The 22,645-nt window shown below is 30.4% G+C and overlaps 1 long non-coding RNA gene across 2 annotated transcripts; it reads right to left on the reverse strand.

The window, feature by feature from the left end:
- Positions 1-6,832: 6,832 nt before the first annotated feature.
- On the reverse strand, positions 6,833-16,039 carry LOC136084673 (uncharacterized). 2 transcript variants are annotated; one of them, XR_010640752.1, is made up of 5 exons: positions 14,267-16,039; positions 13,552-14,176; positions 13,213-13,445; positions 11,671-11,786; positions 6,833-7,364 (listed from the first exon to the last, which is right to left on the reverse strand). It is a non-coding gene; the product is annotated as an uncharacterized LOC136084673 (long non-coding RNA). The 2 variants fall into 2 exon arrangements; XR_010640751.1 differs by having other exon boundaries at positions 13,552-16,039.
- Positions 16,040-22,645: the final 6,606 nt, after the last annotated feature.

Raw genomic sequence — 22,645 nt, forward strand, 5'->3', positions numbered from 1 at the left:
TAAAAAAAAAGAAGACCTTATTGTCTTATTCAGAGCACCGCGGAAGAGCATTTAAAAGGAAGTTCGCGTCTCCTTCCTTACCGATATTATTAAACTTGCCCAGATGTGGTGTTTAACCACGGATCTCTAGTTTCTGAGTTAAGCGCGCTAACCACTGTGCTACGGCTGCTCTAAATTAGAGAAAGGAATTCTATTTGTCCAGTATTTGATCGCTTGAAAACATCTAGATGGCCTGATCCTTGCCCTCTTCTTAACAAAATCATTTTTAAACCCAAATTGGAAGATTTGGGGATAAGAAGAACGTCATTTGAAGCTATGCACACTGCAAGGCATGCTCAAAAATTGAAGTTATTTTTTGAGAATGATGGGCTGCACTCCTTTATATAAACCAAACATTTTCGCTCCGTTATCAAAGCCCTCGCCTCTAAAGCTCTGTAACTTACTTAGTTTTGATCCAAAATGTCCATAATCAGCTTTGCAAAGTTAGCACCCTTCTTTTTTTTTTTTTACTTCAAAACTCTCCTTCATTTTGAAGAAGAGTTTTTAAGGTAAAAATAGGTTGTCAGTGCCAAGGCACACGAATCGAAATATAAATGTGATTTGTTCCGTATGAGACACTTCCAAAGTTCCATAAAAGGATATGGAAAAATAAATGGCTGTGTAGATTTCTTTAACAATAGCAAAGAGCACAAATTCTCCACATACCTTATTGAACTTATTTTGAGTTCTACGGCTCAAATAATACGCTTGCAACTTTGTTTCTTGATTTCGGTGTGAAGAAAGCTTTTTAAGGCGGAATCGGAGTGTCTTGATGAGCTTTACAAAAAGCTTATGAGTAGCTTAAAAGTTCCATTATCATCTTCTTTCAGCACGTTTGAAAAAAAAAGCAGGAAAAAAACGAAACCTTCGGCAGTTCTACTCCAGACATGCAAGTCTCTGTTCATTTTCTCCGTTGAAAACAGTTTTGTTAAAAAATGGAGACTTGGACTTTATTATTTGTCGAATATCATAGAAAAAATGCAACATTTTGAGGTGGTCTATTTAATATGACTATGTTGCGTTCAACTATTGCATAAAATTTCCTCTCCGACAAAACAGAGTCGTTTCCAACTGCTTAATTGCCCATTTGAACCGCCTCTTTATCCTAAACAAAAGCAACATTTTGAAAATTATGGCATAGTTTTAATATATAATAAATGAATGCGTCCCAAACTCACCCGAGTAACAACTTCTTCTTTGGAGAAAATTAAGACAGCGTTGATGAACTCTTGAGTCCAAGATAGCCATTGTCTTCTTCAAATTAAGTAATTCAGGGTATAGCTTAATAGCTTTATTTTTTTGTTCATAACCGTATGTTCATAATTTAGTTCCAAAAATATGGTTATAACTTATAAGTTCTTTTTTTAAATGATCATGCTACCAACAGTGATGATAAATCCTTGAGTCCAAAAAAAACTATCGTCCGATTCAAACCATCGCTGAGTGGTTTAAAGGGGAAGATGGCTTTCTTGGTCTTAAGAATTTAACAACATTTTTGGTCACGTATAGGGTTGCCAGATGTCCGGCTTTTACAAAAGAGAATACAGTAAAAAAATTTAGTTTTACAGTTTTGGCGCTGTATTCTACTCCGTAAAAGCCGGACGTCTGGCAACGTTAGTCACCTAGGCCTTTTAAAAAAGAACTGCTATAACCGTTTTAGGAATGAATTTATGAGTATCCAATTACGAAAAAAGAAATAAAGTTTTTATAGATAAGCATTGGGTTGAAACAAACTGGCCTCCAAGATCTGATCTTAAGCCTGGATATCCAAATATTTTACATGAAGCACTTGTTGACAGAAAGAAAATAATATTTCCACCTTTGCACATAAAATTAGGTCTCATGAAGCAATTTGTGAAAGCACTACCAACTGATGGCAACCGTTTTAAGTACATTATTGTTACATTTCCTAGACTGCCAATTGAAAAGATTAAGGCCTGTGCCTTTGATGGTCCTCAAACTCACCAGCTTATCGAAGATAAACATTTTATCCAAACTAAGTTGGATCTTGAGAAGAATGCTTAGATATCATTTAAAGACATCGTCAAGAACTTTCTTGAAAATACATGTGCACATAATTACAAAGAAATTGTTCAGCAACTATTGGAAAATTATAAAGCACTTAGTTACAATATGAGTATTAAACTATATATTCTGCACTGCCATTTTGCAAGTTTTCCTAAAAATCTTAGTGCTGTCAGTGATGAGCAAAGCGAACAATTTCATCAAGACTTGATGAAAACAACAATTTTATCAAGATCTGAGCAGCCATGAACAAGCGAATGATTTCATCTAGATCTTAGGAGACGTGGCACAGTGGTAGCGCACTTGCCTCAGAAAGAAAGGATCCGTAGTTGACCTCTGGGCAAGTTTTGCGACATCGGTTCGGAAGGAGGCGTGAACTTCCAACTAAATGCTAATCCGCGGTGGTCTGTGATAAGAGCATAAGGACCTCTTGGGGTACCTAAAAAAAAAAAGATAATAAAAAAAAATGACTTGAAGGTTATGGAAGAACGATATGAAGATAGATGGGATGTACGTATGATGGCCTAATTTTTGTTGGAGCATTAAATGCAATAGTACTCAAGCTGAACATTTCATAAAGAGCTATAAGTTTATTTTTTAATTTCTTACAAAATTTATATTTTCAGCCATATTATTTGTAAAAACATTATTAGTGTTAAATAAACATTGCAGTCTAGCCAAATTGTTCAAATATCTATTATATGGTAATATTTAGATAAAATAATCTTATATCTGCTAAGTTCTTTGTAACTTACATTTTATCACATTTCAGATTTTTATAAAAAAGTTTGACATGAAGATTTTTTTCCATACGAATACATTCAGCAACTTGAGGTATGTGTAGTTCATTTTGAACAATTTTATTGAACACAACATAACCATCAAATTTGGATAATTAATATCTTGTTGGTGAATTAGCAACTGTAAGAGAATTAAGGTCTTCAATAACATTATTTAATAAAAACTTCTCATATTCGTCATCTTGTAAAATTCTTTTAGTTGGTAATTTTCTTTCTCACCCCCAAAATAAGAGGGTTGCAAATTTTACATAACTTTTGTAATTTACAATATTTTTCAACGAAAATTAAAATCTATCGATAAATTTGAATTTAGTTTAACATAGCTGAAAATTTTACTACATTATTTCCCACACGTTTGAGCAGAGGGTTGAGGGAGGGGGTGTTAAGCGTTTTAGTGCTTTTTTGTTCCCAGGCCTTTGTCATCTTAAAATTTTGTAAGGTTATTTGGTATAGGTATGAACGTACTTAAATTTATTAGCTTATTAGTGCCACTGGTTATATCGATAAACTAGAATTTGTTTAATTTAATGAAAGTAGAGAAAGACGTAGAGAATTTATTGCGTAATTTGTTATTGCGGTACTCAGAATCGTGGTTCTTTTTGGGATATGACTGGAAATCTCAAAGAATAATACATTCACTTTCATCTTCATGATTTTCATAATCGAGGTAATAAGATTTAATTGTTTCGTATTGTTTCGTATTAAATTGATATAAGGGGTCGTCCATAAATTACGTCACGCAGTTTTTGACATTTTATAACAACCCCCCTGCCTTCCTTCGTTCGTAACGCCTCCGTAACACAATATTGACCCCCCTAAAACTACGTAACACATTATCGACCCCCTTAAATTACGCAACAATTTTGTACCCCACTTCCCCCCTAAATATTTTTTAAATGTCTCTTTAAAGGGGGTGTACAAAATTTTACAAAATATAAAACCATTTTAAATTTAATGTCTTTAATTTTCTGAGCTTTTTTGAGTCAATTAATTAGTACTTTTTAGTCTGCTTGATGTTTTTTTTTACCCCAAAAAAAAGTTCCGTGTAAAATTGTATAAATTATCATCGCTATCCTAACCATGGTACCAATTTTAAAAACCTTTTCTTCCAATATATAGTACATACACAATATTATATATATATAATATATAATACATAATAATACATTATAATATATTATACATGCAAAAATATTTATTAATAAATATAATTTTCTTTTAAATTGCTTGTTAGCGTGGCCGATTGGATTCCGCTTCAGGCTAGTAAGCCGAGGGTTCCGGGTTCGGCTTTCGGTATCGATATATATTTTTTTAATTAGTGCATAAAGGTTGTTTTATTTTGCTGTACACTTATGTGCACTAACTAAATAAAGTTCTTACCATATAAAGACAAAGCGCAGAATGTGCGCTGCACATATACTGTTACAGCCGTAACAGTGCGTGTACACATCGACTAAGTAAGATTTAGGCGTAGTTGATTTTACAATCAGCATATAGGTACATCAAAAGAAATTCCTCTAGATTTAAATAAAGAAAAGAAAAAAATGTTGCATCACAAAAATGAGACCCCTTCCCTCCCCCTCCTAACAAATTGTAACAAAATCGCCTACCCCCGCCCCCTTCCCCAAAAGCGTGACGTAATTTATGGACGACCCCTTTAAGATAATATTGTAGTTAAAAATGGTTGACCATTTTTAATTACATTCAAAAGTAGGTTGCCGACTTTCATAAAAATCGAGACCAAAGAAAAATTTGCGCATGCGTTTTTATCGCCGACTTTTGGATGGTATTAAATATCGCTAATCATGTTGTTCATGAAATAAGCTTTAGACATTTTGAATGGAATTTACTCTCTTTTTGGCTGTGTTCATTTTGTATGTCATTATATATTTGAATTTTACATTGTGCTCGAGACTAAGTTAAAAGTTTATAGTTTTTACTATGTGCATAAAAGCAAAAGATTTTAGATCGGTATTTACGTTAAAAGTGTTTAAATATAACTCATAAACTTTAATGAACACTCGTCATAAATATACTTTTTGCAATACCTTTTATCACAACGCTATCTATCAATCGTATTAAATGTTCAGTATAATGAACATTTAATACGATCTACATGAGATATAAATGTCTATTTTGTTGTTCTTTTATTAAGTTAATTATTTAAATTTAAAGTATTATTTGAACTTTTCTTCAAACTTTTGCTAATGTGAGTATTTTACAAGTTCTACTATTATAAGTTGTGTCTATACAAATATATAATGGTATAGTATATATATTTTTTCGCAATTAATTTCAATAAAATAAAAAGATTTGGTTGCATATATGTGCAGTAGTCAGTCACAGTCACTCTTGTCAGGTCAAAAACATGTTTCAAAATTGGATGGCTAAATATTTGTCAATATTTTCATTATATGAACAATTTTTATAAAGCTAACAAATAATATTCCACATTATGTTAAAGATGTAGTGTAGCATTTTTTAAACAAATATTGGATCATACATAAAAACCACAATTTAATTGCTGTTCAGTGAGCTAAAAATAAGAACTAATTCCAATTGTTCTAAAGTTTAAAAATCTGAAATTTACATTGATATATTAATAAAGATTGCTATTGTATTATTGATAAGTATTGAGTCAATATTTATTTTTGTTTTATAGCCTTTTTATTCATCATTTACAGTTGAAGCTTACAAAGAAAGTGGATTTTGCAGTAGCAGTACTCTAAAGGTTCTCAACACAAAGTTATGATAAAACTAATAAATAAGTAATCATTTTAAGAGAACCAATGCTGGTAATGCTATATTATTTACATAATAATTGATTGCTTTGGTTGTAAAACTATTTAAAAAATATCTACAAAACTAATAAATAATAAGAGAACATGAGTAAGTATATACATACATAAATATATTTATGTATATATATACATATATAAATACTTACATACATACATACACACATAGATACATGCATGCATACATACATACATACATGCAAGGGGCGCCGACACGGGTTTCAAAGTAAGAGGGGCACAATTGTCAATTTCTAAAAAAACTCCTCAATATGTAGAAACTTGCACACATGTATACATTCTTTCATACATACATATATATATACATACATACATACATACATACATATATATATATATATATATATATATATATATATATATATATATATATAAATATATATATATATATATATATATATATATATATATATATATATATATATATATATATATATATATATATGTATATATATATATATATATATATATACATTCTATCGCTCTTAAAATAAAAATGTGCGCTTTAACTTTTCAGAAAAAGAAGAAAAAAGAAGAATGAAAGAAAAGATTGCTGCCCCATCCCAAACCCTCAGTCGATGTAGCAGCACCACATCGGTTGGCATTTAGTTGGCATTGTCGAATGCCAACCCTAATTGTGAGGGTTGTATTTATATATTTATGTTAATCACCTCCCAGAGTTTGAGAAGACCACTATAGTGGAGGAGGCTCTTTTAGATGTGGTCATAATCATCTCTCAACACTTTATAGTGGAGATCATGCAAGTGGTTCATTAAAAGCTGAATCACAATATTGTAAACAATGACCAACTTAACTAAAAATCAAAACAGTGTTTAGCACATTAAAAGGATTACACTAATCAGTAACTCTTACCTCTTTTTTTACTATACTTTGTTTCACCATGAAATATGACAGTTAGAATTATAAATTAAAAACTTATATAAAATAAAACTGAGTGAAAAAAATATATATAAACAAAGAAAACTAACATAAAAACATATAAGAGAAATAGAAAATGTGAAAAAAGTAAACCACTAATAAATAATAATAATAATAAAAATAATATTACTATGAATATAATAATATGATGAATAATAACTACAATGCAATAACTATAATAACAATTACTAAATGTTAATGACAAAATAGCTATAAAAATAAATATATTGTAGATTATAAATATGACAGCAAGAATAAAAATAAACATAGCAATTTCAAAAATAATTATGACAGCGATAATAAAGCTATTCCTACTTCTGAATCACTATCATCTAAATAATAATGCTGAACTTGATAGTTGTAGAAGTAGTGTCTTTTCGAGCATGTTTGACACAGATCTCTTGGCAGTCATTGTAACCGAGGTAATGGCGAGAAAGAGTCGCAGGACTTTTTTTTATTAGAAAATGTGAACAAAAGTGTATTCAAATAGGTTTATGAAAACTTCAAATTATGTAATTTTCAAACATATATCAAGTTTTACAGTTTAACTTTTACTTAAAAATTTCTGTGCAGCAATATCTCCTTAATTTTTATCTGTAGCATTTCTCTGCCGTTTTATAAAGTCTTTTGTTTGTTGAATAATTTAAAATGCTCATCAGACAACTGGCCTGTGTGGCCGAGTGGTTAGCTTGCAGAGTTCCAGAAGCAAAACACAGAGATTCGAGTCCTTTTATTTTTTATTTTTCTAAAATAAAAAATAAAACACTTTTAAAGTTTTATAGATATTATATACATAACATATGTGAAGATATTATACACTGTAACAAACAAAAGAGAGAGAACTTTTATAAAAGCCTAAACTTTCTAAAACATCAAAACACTAGCAGAAATTTTTTGCGCATATATCAAGATAATTATATTTTTAATCTGTTCAGATAACTAGTCCTAATGCGCTGCAGATGGTCTGAAAAAAATTATGCTCTAAAACTTAACAAAGAAAAAAATTAATAAGACCATCCTGCTACTCCAGAAGGTGCAGCTGTGGAGGCAAAAAAATAATAGCCAGTATCTAACAAAAACTTTAAAACTTTATTTTAACAATTATAAGTATTTTTTGCTGTCCGGAATATCATTAATGTAGATAAGAAACAAAATGGGATCAAGTATAGAATCTTAAGGCACCCCAAAAGTTACTGGAAAGAAAGAAAAGTGTTGGCCTTCAAGGATGACCTTAATAAAGCGGTTAGAAAGAAATGGTTTGATAATCTCAAAAACTTTCTTAGATACACCATAAGAAACAAGCTTATAGAAAATACCAACATGCAAAACTTTTGTTGAAAGCCTTAGATTTATCAAGAGCAATAGCTCTAGCCTCTCCGTCTTCATCTAATGCATGATAAAATCTTTCAGTCGCATTAATTAGCGATTCAGCAGTAGAGCGAGAGAATCAAAAACTGTATTGATTGTCTGACAGCAAGTTATATAGATGATATAGCCAGTGAGTGATTACTTTATCTCCTCAAATTTTATTGGCATTGTATTGTGTAGCAAATATTCCAGCAGATTTTTTTTGACCAAAGAAGTTCGAAGTACTAAAGATATTTTTTATTTATTTTTAAGGCAAAATTTCATTGGAGCATAATTTGAAGGGAAAGCAATACAACCGTTTGTTTAAAAAAATGCTCCACTACATCTTTAACATAATGTGGAATATATATATATATATATATATATATATATATATATATATATATATATATATATATATATATATATATATATATAAGGGTGGTGCTAAAAACAACTTTTTTTTAAAATATCTACTGACACCCCCTATATAATAAAATAATACTGAATTTGAAAAATTTTGAATAAAATATATTTTTAGGGGTGCCACAAGACCTTTAAACATCAAAAGAGTCCCTAATATTATCAAAAAAATAGTTTGCAGTTGTTTCGCAGTAGAAGCTATTAAAGTTCCACGACTTATATGGAACCATCAAGCCGTAATAGTCTTAAGAGAAGGAAGAAATATTTTATACAAATAGAAGGGAGTGCTAGATAAATTATAGTATTTGGACAGATGTCCAGTATTAAGAGGTGGTGTTTGAAAGGGGAGTATTTTTCAGTGATTAAGTTAGAATTAAGTTAGTGTTGTTTAAGTTAGATTTAAGTAAGTGTTGTTTTAGTGTTTTGTAAGTTGTGTTAGTTATTGTGTTTTGTGTTTGTAGTGTTCTAAATGTTAATATTTTATCTCATTTAATGTCTTTATTTGTATGAATCTGTGTGTTCGTAAATACTTTTTGTGTTGAATGCAATTCATTCTAGTAGAAATGTACTGAGCTGTGAACGCCTTAGATAAGCATAACAATTTAAAAGAGTGAATCAGATTGAGATAAAAGTACAAAAGGACAGAAGTCCAGTGGAAAACAAAGAGCTTCTAAGAAGAGAAATAATGAAAATCAATCATAGTTTAATGTAGTAAATATAAACAGATATAATAAACCATAGCCAAGGAAAGCAAATGTCATTAAATGTTGTGCTAATAAAAAATTGTCAGTGTAGAGCGTAAATTTAATGCATAAAAGTGTCAGTCGTGGAGCATGGATACCATTTGTTTTGTGTTATTAGCAAAGTAAACATACATTATAGATGCGTATCATAAATGTCTCACGGATGGTATGAATTCTGCGATCAAATGGGGTTCATGATCTGGTTCAAAATGGTAATATTGATATGGTTAGATAGAGTTGTTCGTGTTATGTTTAATTTCCATTTAGTCAACGTGTTTTTAATGCGGTTCGTTTTATATTTATACTAAGACTAACCTTTGTGTTAAATGGTGCAGTTTTAAACTTAGTTTAATTTATCCAGTTATTAGTAAAATATCAGGTAACCAAAAAAGTTCATGCGGTTTTTCGGTATATAATAAAAACACACAAAACGACAAAAGTAAGTACATTTATTCATCAAAATAGTCACCATTAGCATCTAAAACCTTTTCCCAACGTAAAACAAGCTTATTTATTCCACTTCTAAAAAATTCTCGGTCCTTTGAGTCTATAAACGCTTTCAACTCCATTTCAACCGCGTCCTGGTCTCGGAACTGCTGTCCTTTTAAATGATTTCCCAGGGAAAGGAAAAAATGGAAATCAGTAGGGGAGAGGTCTGGCGAGTATGGTGGATGAGGCAAACTCTCCCAACCAAGGCTTTGGAGCTTGTCCTGAGACACGCGAGCGGTGTGCGGTCTCGCGTTGTCGTGGAGAAGTAGAACTCCTCTCCTGTGCACCAGTGCAGGCTGCTTTACAAGCAACAGGTTGTGAACTCGTTGCAGCTGTGCTGAGTAGACCAGTCCAGTAATGGTTTGGCCTGTTGGGAGCAGCTCGTAATGCACCACACCAGCTGTAGTCCACCAAATGCAGAGCAAAACCTTCCGCTCGTGGAGATTGGGCTTGGGTGTCTTTGGGATGGGGTCATCGGGGGACAACCAATGGTAGCAACGCTTGGTATTGTTGTACACAATCCATTTTTCGTCGCATATCAATAAACGATCAAGAAAAGGCTCAACATTGTGGCGTGATAAGAGTGATGTGCAGATCGTAAGCCGTTGCTTCTTGTTGTCGATCGACAATTTGTGCGGAACCCACCGACTCAGCTTCCACGCTTTCCCAATCGCATGCAGATGCAGGCGGATGGTTTCAACACTCACAGCAAACCTCACTGCAAGTTCTTGGCAAGTTTGGCTGGAGTCAGACTCGACAGCGTCCTTCAGTTCATCCTCATCAACCAACAATGGGCGTCCAGAACGCGGCAGGTCTTCGATGGACTCATCTCCCGAAGAGAATCGCTGAAACCACTTCTGTGCTGTGCGTTCACTTACTGCACCTTCTCCAAATGCTGTGCAGATGTTTTTGGCCGCTTGTGTTGCATTCCTTCCAAGTTTGAACTCGTAAAGTAAGCAAGATCGAATAATCGTTGGTTGGGTTGACATCCTTTCTTTACACAAAACCTTTCCTGTAAGCTCATTACAAGCCTACACTATATATGCAGCAACTGCGCGTGACACACGCGTTCTATTACGCAACAAAGCTACTTGCCTTGTGCGATGTGGGTGTTGTAAAAAATGCTAAAAACAATTCAATTACCAAAAACCGCACGAACTTTTTTGGTTACCTAATAATTCGTTTCAAATTTAATTTCTACTTAGTTCAATTTATATGGTCTATTTAAGCCACTAGTTTTATATTCAGAATATATGCAAATTAATTTATACGTTTTGTTATAGTTATTCTTTTACTATTTAGTTTAAATTAATACGGTATACTATATATTTATTCGTTTTATATTATATTCGTTTTATTTATACGGTATTTATACGGTTTAGTGATGGTACTCATTTTGTTATTAGTTAATATTTATTTTAATTTTATACGGTATATTGAAATTATTCGTTTTAGCTTTTGTTTATATTTAAATTACGTTTATATGGTGTGGTGCGGCTGTTCGTTTTATATTTAGCTTATATATAATTAAATTTAATTAACGTGGTTTAGCGGAAATATTAATCGTTTTACATTTAATTAACTTTAAATGGTTTAATGAAAATATTCGTTTTTTATGTTTAATTTTTATTTAGTTTTAATTAATTTATACTGTCCGATTCTTTTAGTCTAAAATTAGTTTGTATAATTTGAACACTTAAATACGTAATAAAATTGATACATGGGAAGAGTAGGTATAACACCATCAATCCAAAACTACCCAATCACAGTAAGACCACAGAGCTTTTTCTTGTGTTTACGTAAAAACTTGCATTAATAAATGGATTAATAAGGTAGTGAAAAAAATAAAAATAAATTAATTAGAAATCTGGTTTGGCAGGAATAACTATAATCAGTTTAAATGTTAAAACCCAAACAGTTATGATTGCCATCATTTTGATGAGGATAATGTGATAAACAAAATTACTAATTTTATTATACATAAGCACAACAACAGCAGTATTATAACAATAAACATATAATAAGGAAAGTATGCGTAAAATTACTTACAGAAAGAGTATAAGTACGTAAAGTTATTCTTATTTTAGACATCAACTTTAAACTATCTAATTGGTTTTTGTAATATCCACTTCATTTCCAAGAAAAAATCATACGTAGCATCCAGACTAATATAAAAATATATATAATAAAACGTGGAATCACAGGTGTTAGTGATATTTTGTGATGTTTTTTTGATAGACTTCAATAAAGAAGGTAATATCAAAAAAAACTTTAGCAAGATTATAATGTCAAAAGCTTATTTCACATATAGTTATCTAAAATCAGCCAACAATTTTTTTAAGTAATATTTTCCTATTTTGTATAGATTGGCAGTAGGTCTTTTTTTTTTTTTTTTCCAAAATGTTATTATATACTGAAGTTCTCTTATTCATTAAAATTTGTTTTTATCTATAAATTTAATTAAATTAATTAATCTATTAAATCATAATAAAAAATACAACAAAAATATTGAAATTCATATAATTTCCTTTACGTAAACTTTTTCATTTAATTCTTCTTAGAGCTATGATACCTAGTTACGACGGAACTTCGCCAAACATTTTGAAAACGAACATGAACAATTTTGGAACAAAGTTTTATTTACTGACGAGAGTAAATTTAATATTTTCGGACCTGATAGCCGTGGAAAATATGGAGAAAATAATACAGAACTAGAGAAAAAAAAAATTGACTCCGACAATGAAACATGGAAGTGGAAGTGTGATAGTCTGGGGATCGGTGGCTGGAGCTGCAGTGGGGAGTTTGGTATTACTTCAGCCTAAAATTGACCGTTGGATATATCCAAATATGCATCCAGCGGTCTATTTTAGGCTGAATGAATACCAAACTCCTCATTATATTAACCATTATAATATACATTACCATTAACATACCATAACCATTATATTATACATTAAACATAATAACCATTATAAAAAATAATTCGAAATCAGATGCTGCTAAATTAAAGTTGAGAAATTATTGAATATTTCAACAGGATTAAGATCCGAAACACACTGCTCATGTTGTAAAATCATGGTTGCACTACAATACTCCAAAACAACCGCATTCTCATCCCCAATCATCAGACTTTAACTCAATAGAGCATATGTAAGATTATTTTGAAAGACAAGTCAGAAAACAGAATAACAAATGTTAATATGCTAAAGAATATCTCACTAGAAGCATAGAATAAAATTCCGTCTTCTTACACCAAAAAACTATTGTCATCGATGAACAGAAGATTAAAAACTTGTCTAAATGCCAAAGGAGATTCAACAAAATACTAAAGATTTTTCATTTTTCATATTCTTGTGTTTTTTACGAGTTTTGTTTAATGTAAGAAAACTTTTGTGACATAAAAGTTTAATGTAATAAAACTTTTGTGATAATTTTTTTTATTTGCTTCAAATTAAAGATGTTAAAAACTGTACTTTTATCTCTTGACATCCATAGTAACTGATAAGATGTAGAATAAATTCGAAGGAAGAAGGATATTCAAAATGAATAAAATCAAAAATGGTTTCATTTTTTATTAACATTTTAACTAACCTTTTAGTTGCATAACCAAGTGTTACTTAAGTACTCTCTAATTTTTGGGTGATTTTTCCACGCTTCTGACTCTTTGAAAGCATTTATACAAATCTCTTCTGTTTTAGAGTTAGCAATTTGACAAAGTTGTAACTTAACTGCTTCTTTTGCTGTGGAACACCCATTAGTGATTATGGATAACCATCTTTCCCAAACCTGTTCTCTGTGAAAGTCACAAATTAAGACACTTGATCCTGAATAAAACATGACATATCTCATTTTGAAAATAAATAATATAATACTTAAAATAAAAAAGCAGCGAAAACAGTTCATGCAAACGCATATCATAAAAATCCTTACCTGGAAACACATATTCTAATGAGTTTATCTCTTAAAACAAATTTAAGTTAAAACAAAGGATTCTATTTTTAAATGCACATCAGTGCCTCTGTGATAGCTTCTGTTGTTTAATTCTTGCATACAAAAATCACAACAACTTGATCAGTGTTTGTCTTAACAACAAGAAAAAATATGGGAAGAGGATATCTTGTTGTGTAATATGTAGCATCAAGGAAAATAAGCTCATTTCCATATCCAAAAGCAGTCTCCTTTGCCACTTATCTTGGTATACAAACAACAATGAATCCTTAAGCTGTTGATCATTGTCTTTCAGAATTTTTTGGTCTGAATTTTATCATAGCTTCTTCGAAGATAATTCTCCAATCATTAATTTTATCAACCAAACATTCTTGATCTATCAAAGATCTCCAAAGTTTTCTCCTTGCATTCATCATATAGTTTCAAATGGTCTTATCCAGTGGAAAGTAACATTTGTTTTCTTTGTGAGGAACATTAAAGTAAATTGAGCTTGAACAAAAAAATCAAGATGTCGCCTCATTTCTGGAACAGTGTTGACAATCAGATCCTTAGAAAAGGGTTAATAGAGACCTGTTGTCTATTAGTAAATGCATTGAGCAGTCATTATCTAAATAAAAAATAAAATGCAAAAAAAATAATAATAATAAAAAGATAATAAAAAAGATAAAAAATTAAACAACAAAAAAATGTTACTAACATCTCATGCAGCATGGTTCTTATGAGCATAAATATTTGGCAATACTAAAATATATTATCTACGCTTAAGTAAACTTCTTTTGTCCAATATGGCTACACGAAGTTTTTTTGAAGTTTCTTTTCTTAACCATGATGAATCTCTTATTAGCAATATTAATGAAAAATTATATGTAAAAAGGTATTTATATACAAAAATTGAATACTGATGTTTAGTTACAAGTTATTCCATATACATATACAAGACATGTTCATCTTGTACTGGATTTCTTGGGTGAATTAAAATATTTTAGGTAAATAGTTTTATATAGCTATATATTTTACTTGTGATTTAGTTCTAATGATAATATAGTATATTATCATCAGAGCAAAATTAATAATATGATTCTGATAATATAAATTTAAACAGGATTTTTTTAAATGTCACCTATGAATAAATAGCAGTTAAATACCTCAAACTCTGGAAATTCAACTATTTCTTTTATATAAACCATTGGACAATCAAACTTTTTGGTACCCTGAAGAATAACTTTGTTGTTTTGGCAACAATGGCCTGCAGCCTGTAGTAATGGTATGCAGCCTGTAATAATGGTCTGTAGCCTGTACATTAAAAATAATGGTCTGTACCCTGTACATTAAAAATGATGGTCTGTAGCCTGTACATTAAAAATAATGGTCTGTAGCCTGTATATTAAAAATAATGGTCTGTAGCCTAAAATTTAAAAATAATAGTCTGTAGCTTGTACATTAAAAATGAATAAATCCTAACAATCCTACAGCATTTGAAATTTATAATTTCAAAACATTCAATAAAATCTGTTTTAAATTTACAAACTTGTTACACAAAACACATTTATTTAAAAATAAAAACATTGCCTTACTGATCTGACAATTAAAAAAATATAAACTTTCAAACAATATATTCAAACATAATACATGTAAAAATTTCAAACATGAAATGGAAATAAAGATAACTAAGACTTTTCAAAAATGAACTGTGTAACGTAGGCTTCATTATTTTTTTTTTCTGTACTGTGCTTTTGCTCTAATGTTTCTGTCCATTCCTTGTTGACAGTCAAAAAAAGTATTTGTCTTCAAAAAAAAGTATTTGTCTTCAAAAAAAACTTTGTGATCTTTATTTAACAGTTCTAAATTTAAAAATTGGGAAATACACAACTGGTATGAAGGAAAAAATTAACAATTTTTGTGTAATAGTTGTCGTTGCTACAATTTTTTCAAAAACTATTATAGATTAGATTAAATAATTGTTGATTTATTGTATAAGTAAAACTTATTTAACTAATTTTGAATAGCAACTTTCAAAGTTTTATTCCATCTTTCCTTTGTGAGCAATGACATAATGTACTGTGTGCAACATTTCATGCTCCTAAATTTTAGCACAAACATCTGCATATGTCGAAAAAATGGGTTTTTCAACAGTTACAGTTAACTTTTGACCCTTTGGCAGCCATTGCAATTAAGGTATTGACAAGAAAGAGTCGCAGCTTTGTTTTATAAGAAAAGGTGAGTGAACGTGAAACCTGTATCATATGTACGTAAACTTCATACTTTGTAATGTTAAAATATACTTAAACATATATCAAGTTTTACAGTTTGACTTTCACTTAAAAACTGCATAGTGCCAACTTCTTCTTAATTTTTGATCTACAGCATTCATTTCATTTAAAAACAATTTTCATATAGTTTTAATAAGATGACCAACATGCCAGCATGGCTGAGTGGTTAGCGCGCTGAGCTTCTTAACTCAAAAGCTATGGTTCAAGTCAACCACCGGCGATTTTTTTTTTAATTTTTTCAGATTTTTTTAAATACAAAATACTTGCGAAGTTTTATAAAAATTCTAAACAAACATATCTAATGATATTATACACTTTAACAAACAAAAAGAAATAAAAAAAAGCTAAAAGTTCTAAAAACATTAAAAAACGGAGGGATGTTTGTTGCATATGTGTCATGATTGAGATACTTGTTATTTTAGTTTTACATTTCAAGTTTTTTTTAACTAAGTTGAGTTTGTGCATAAAAAAATGAGTATACAGCTTGTTTATATAAAACATAGAATATAATATATTTTATATAAACATGTTTATATAGAATATAAAATCTATAAAACTGTAAAACTGTTTTGCATTTTAAATAACAAAATTAAAAAATAAAGCAAGTTGATGGTTTGAACTTGCCACGCGGCAACCTTAACTTTTTAAAACAGTAAGAGAGTTTAAAAAGTATGTTTTATGTAAGAACATAATTGGAAATTCTAATTTTATACTTAAATTAAACCATTTTACTGAATTAATTACTTTTAAAAATAATTAAAATTATTTAATATTGATACAATAAGGAAATTTAGAATTTTACAGCTATTTTACCACGCCCCCGTTAAACATTCTAAATCGAGTGCGCAACAACGACAAAATTAAGATAACCATCAAAATAGTATTATCAAAATAGTATACTCCATTATTTTTTGGCTTTATATACTTTTTGGCTGATCCCTAATTTAGCTTTGCGTAATTTATGGACAATCCCTTAGCATTTTATAGTCTATAGTTTTTAATGGTCTAAGATCTTCTTAGTTCTGCTATTTGGATAGTGTTGCATACAAACATCTGTAAGTGTTAACGTCTTTAGCATATGTTGAGTTTGCAGGCAGTATATGGAACAATAGGGTATAATAAATTTATAAAAATGAGAAAACTTTTGAATTTTATTTTAACAATTAGAAATCTTTTTTTGTTATTAAATAAATATTGCTATAATTATTATAGATATATACTATTATAAAATTATTGCTATAAATACAGCAAGATTGAAAAATTTTAATCTTGCTGTATGTCTTTAATCCCCCAAAACGACACTGATGACAGTGCACTAAACCACTGAGCTATCAATGCACACGGTTTGTAGATTTGGGGTCCTAATATCAACGAAATACCCTATGAAAATCCTTTTAAGGGGTGATAGTGCATGTCTATGGGAGCCCAAAATAAAGGGTTTTGAAATCCCTCATTAACATCTAAAGCATAATTTTGGTCAAGAAGTTTATAAGCTTTTGCATACCATAATGCGATCTATTTAAGTGCTTAAAATGCTACAAGACATGCTTTCTTTAAACAATATATATAATATAAAATGTAATGCATAAAAACAAAACTTTTTTATTTTAAAAGCTTTTATCCAAATATGCATCTTATTGTTGTTCCGATGTATCAAGATAAACTCTCAAGTTCGAACTTTGCCCTTCGGTTAAAAAATTACCGGCCAATAATTTTTTCGGGAAATGGCAGTAATTATTCAAAAAAGAAAGCAAAATGTAAACACAGTGAGCACTTTTTAAATAAATTTAAAGATGCCTACATTTGCAAAAACTCATGAAGATTGCAGAAAATCTGTTTGTGTTATATGCATGAAAAAGGGTGATCAAGAGTTGACTCAAAACTATAAGTTGAAAATTCTTCAACTGATTCAAACAGACATAGATTTTAGTGATGAAAGAATGGCTTTGGCTACTTGTGTTTCATGCAGATCTCAAATTGGAAAACTTTGTGCTGGAAAAATCAATCATGTGCCTAAACTTTTTGACTTCAAGTCAATTTCTATCAAACCTACCACCAGAGTTTCGTCAGTTTGTGAGTGCCTTTTATGCCAAATTGCTAAGATCAAAGGAAAGTAGAAGCATCCGTTTGACAAAGTCAAAGAATCCGAGGAAAAAATTCCAAAGCGAACTTCTCAGAGTTCTGAAAAGCGCTGCACAAAGTGCTTGTCAATTATTGGTCGAGGACTTCTTCACAACTGCACCATTAGAACTCACCATGAAAACCTGAAAAGAATGGCCACAGATGATCCCGTAGGTGCAGAGCAAGTGGCTGCAGCAGTCTTAGCATCCAAAAGCGCATCTCCAAATGGCACTATTAGACTCAGTCAGCCTTGTTGGAAAATTTTGCCATTGAGGAGAGGTAATTACTTCTATTGTCTAGTTAATTATCATAGTATCATTATGCTAAATTAAAGGCACTCAAAATGTTGATTCACAAACATTTAATTTATGACCTGTAATAATTAATTATGAGAAAAAGAAACAAGAATGCTTTTATATTAATTAAAATCAAATCAGCCCAATTAGATTGGTGGAGCCAAGTTTTTCTTTGAAGATTGCTCTAGCCGGCCAGAAACTTAATGATCTGTTCATGGTCAGCAACATCAGATTGGCAGAGAATGGTCAAACTTGTCAAGTTGTGCACTGCCAGAGCCTCAGCAATCTCAGTGATGTTTTCAAAGCATCAACTATCAGAATCTTCCATTTTAAAACTCGGGATTGATGGTGGTGGATTATTTCTGAAAGTGAGCTTCACTCACATTGTGTTGGAAGAAGATGAGACTCCTCCACACAGCTCAGTACAGAAGACAATCAAGCTGATGGCACCAGCATCAACCAAAAAAACGAGTGTTAAGCAGCAGATGCTGATAGCACTGTCACAAAACACTCCTGAGAGTTACTAAGGGCTAAGGAATGGCCTCCATCACTTCATATCCCTATCCAGCCTTACCATGGGGGGCATTTCAATGGGAACAATTGCATGAAACTTCTAAGAGGTATAAGCTTCAACAGCTTTCAGAAAAAGAAGGTTTCAGTCCAGCTCTTGGCTTCATTCAAACACTCACACTATTCAAGACATTGATCACTTCGTGCTTTGGAAAAAGCCTGGACCCTGACTATGAATCCAAGATTGAGCAGTTTAAACTTAGCTACACCAACCTTCCTATTTCTGTGACTCCCAAAGTGCATGCAGTGTTTTACCACGTGCCACAGTTCATCAAGATGAAACAAATTGGTCTCGGCCTCTTTAGTGAGCGGGCAACAGAAGCTCTACATTCCAACTTCAAATCTCACTGAGAGAGATTTAAGAGAGATCCATTGCACCCAGATTATGCCAGTCACCTTTTAAAATGTGTCATTGACTACAACAGCAAGAGAATTTAATTTTTTTTAGAAAAGAAAATTTTCTTCAGAACATGCCTTTTCTCTGTAATCCATTAATGTAAATCCAAGGTTGTAACAGAACTTGAAAACAAACTCACTTAGAAAATAAATTAATTAAAGAATACTGGTTTGAATTTTACAGGCTAATATGTTGTGTTTTGTAAAAAAAAAATGCAAAAAATTTTTTTTTTCAACAAACATTTTGGGCTACTCATAGCCTAAATGTATGGGTATTTCGTAGTAAAACATTCAAAGCTAAATAAGTCTGTTGGATTTTAATCCAGGATTTTCAAACCACTCATTTTGTGTTCCATTTGACATGCACTATCATCCTTTAAAAGGGTTTCCATAGGGTATTTCATTGATATTAGGACCCCAAATCTACAAACCGTGTGCAGTTAAAAGAAAAAAAAACCTTATTAAAAATCTCTTATAAGCTTTAGGCATGCGCATGTTAATTTTTTTTGCTCTTGAAGCAATTTTTAAAATGAGTTATTTTAAGTAAAAATATTACAAAAAATAATAGGTATAGAAATGATCGATGTGGAGTAGATAAGTATACAAATGGTAGATTTGATAAAGGCCCGTATCTTATGGGTCTGGAAAGCTAGGATATATATAAAGAAAAAGATATAGAAAAGGTCAGTGTGAAATAGACTTACAAAGACCTATATTTTTACAGGTCAGATCAGCTAGTTTAAATATTAATACTACAGTTAACATTTAGCATCGTCTTTCACCATTTTAAAGTATTTTCAAGACTTTTCTAAACATGTTTCTCAAAATTAACGCGGTCTTTTAAGCAAGGTCTGCAAGCAAATTTAAGCTGACAAATCTTTCTCAGCTTTTAAGAAGAGTTATAAATAAACAAAAACAAATGTTTTTTAGTAGTATGTTATTTGTTTTGGAATTTACTTAACACGTTTTTACTAAACAGATTAAGTAAATTCTAAAACAAACAACATATAACTAAAAAACTTTTGTTTTTGTTTGTTTATAATTCTTCTTAAAAGCTGAGAAAGATTTGTCAGCTCTAATTTGCTTGCAGACCTTACTTAAAAGACCGCGTTAATTTTGAGAAACGTGTTTAGAAACTCCTTAAGAAATGGTTTTAATTTAGTAAATTTATATAGTGTAAAATGAAATATATTATTAGTTAGGGAGAAACTGGAATTCTATATAATTAAGGTAAAAATAAATTTGTTTACTGATGATATTAAAAAAAACAGTTTTCACGGTTGTGTTATAGCTATTTTGTGCTATGTTGTTTTTGTCATTGTCATTAACAATAACGTTTTTTATGCTACTAGATATTTAGTACATTGCCTTTTTTACTTTTTTTAACAGTGTCTTGGAATAGTAAATGAGCGGGTTAATATTTAACCGGGATCGGGTTTGATAAAATATAGCAATGACCGGGTTTGTGACCGGGGGTGCATAAAGATTTATACATCCTAAAGTATTATTTTTTTAATTCAAAATTCATGTTACATTTTGTATATATATGCATAGATAAACATCATTATGATCAACACGATCATCATAACCATTATTACCATTCATCGTCATCATCATCACCATTGTCATCACCATCATCATCATCACCATCATCATCTTCTCTTTTGGCAAATACTACACCATATAAATACTAAAGTTTATATAAATATGAAAGAATATATGCCAGCATCTAAATAAATTTCAAACATATATGTTTATATCCATAATATGTATGCATAAAGTGCATCTCAGAAGCTTTTATTCCTTCTGGACTTAAAGTTTGGAAGCTTTTATTCCTACTCTTCTAGTCAAACCTCATTCTACTCCATATTTTTTGCACTACAGTAATAAATATATTCTTGAAGGCCTACACTCTTCTTTATTTCAAGTAACTTTAAGGGTACCCTTAAATCTTTGCTCCTGTATTGTTTCTTATCTACAATATCAATCTTCATGAAAATTTAACATCTAAAGTGGCTCTATTTTATGACTCAAATTTATACTCTTGTCTTGACAAAAAATCTTCACTTTTTGATTGCTTAGAACAAGCAGCTGATTTTTAATCTGATCTGTCTTCTGTAACAGCCTAAGGCTTGCAGAAGCTTATGGATTAAAATTCTGGACTTAAAATCTGCAATTTTTGTTAGGCAACAAAACTTGTTTATTTACTGTAAAAAAATATAGCATTAATGTTGGTATTCCTATATAGATAAATAACAACCCTATTACTTTCAGACAAAAAACATTGTAAATATAATGCGTTTGTGGAGTAGAGCCCTCGCGTCATAAGCGAGAGGTACCGAGTTTGATCCCCACCACGTCCCTGGTAGTACCAGACTTAACTTGTTTCTCAGTGCAGCGGCCTTGGTTGACAAGGTTTGTGTTTCGGAGTTGTATAGTTGAGTGAGGGTTATAACCACAATTAACCCTTGTGTACACAACCAAATTTACTAACATTGTTAGACAACCAGGGTACCGGGGTACCCAACTTTTTTTTTCAGGCTTTAAAATGTAAATTCTATGCAAACTATAATTTAAATTTTTTTGTTATTGTTTATTGTTATACATTTTTTTATTTAAAATAGTTTTTCAATTATTATTCAAGTTTTAGTGCTGGAATAATATAATATTAAGATAACAATAGAAAATTAACAACTGAGTTATGGAGGAATTATCAATAGCAGAATTTGAAAGGTAAAATAAATTTAATTCTAGTGGATTATTTTATTGTAGAATCACAATATTGAATAATAAAACTATAACTTTATTTCAGATTATGTGATGTAGAAAAGGAGGCCTATTTGGTTGCATTGATAGGATCCAACAGTGATATTTCTAGCAATAACTCTGATGGCGAAGATGGTGATTGGGTGCCTAACAACATGTTAGAGCATGAGGTTTCTGATAATGCTGATAATGTTTATATTTCAGGTTAGTTTTAATAAAGTCAGACCAATTTATATATATATATATATATATATATATATATGTATATATATATATATATATATATATATATATATATATATATATATATATATATATATATATATATATATATATATATATATATATATATATATATATATATATATATATATATATATGCTTATTTATTTATTTGCAGATCCTCAAGAAATTCCATTGCCAAAAGAATTAGATATATCTGCAGAAGAAGGTGCTTAACTTACTTCTTTTTGCAAATCTTAATCACTGAATTAACTAGTATAAATATTTCCATTTACTTTTTAAACTCATTATTTTCAGACAAAAAAAATGAAAAAGAAATAGAAGCATCCCAAGGTGAAAATAGTGACAATGAGAGAAATGATAAAAAAGCAGTTGAAGCACAAGTAGGTAGTTAATAAAAGTGATATAGAAAAA

This window comes from Hydra vulgaris, chromosome 09 (genome assembly GCF_038396675.1).
Source record: "Hydra vulgaris chromosome 09, alternate assembly HydraT2T_AEP".
Lineage (NCBI taxonomy): Eukaryota > Metazoa > Cnidaria > Hydrozoa > Anthoathecata > Hydridae > Hydra > Hydra vulgaris.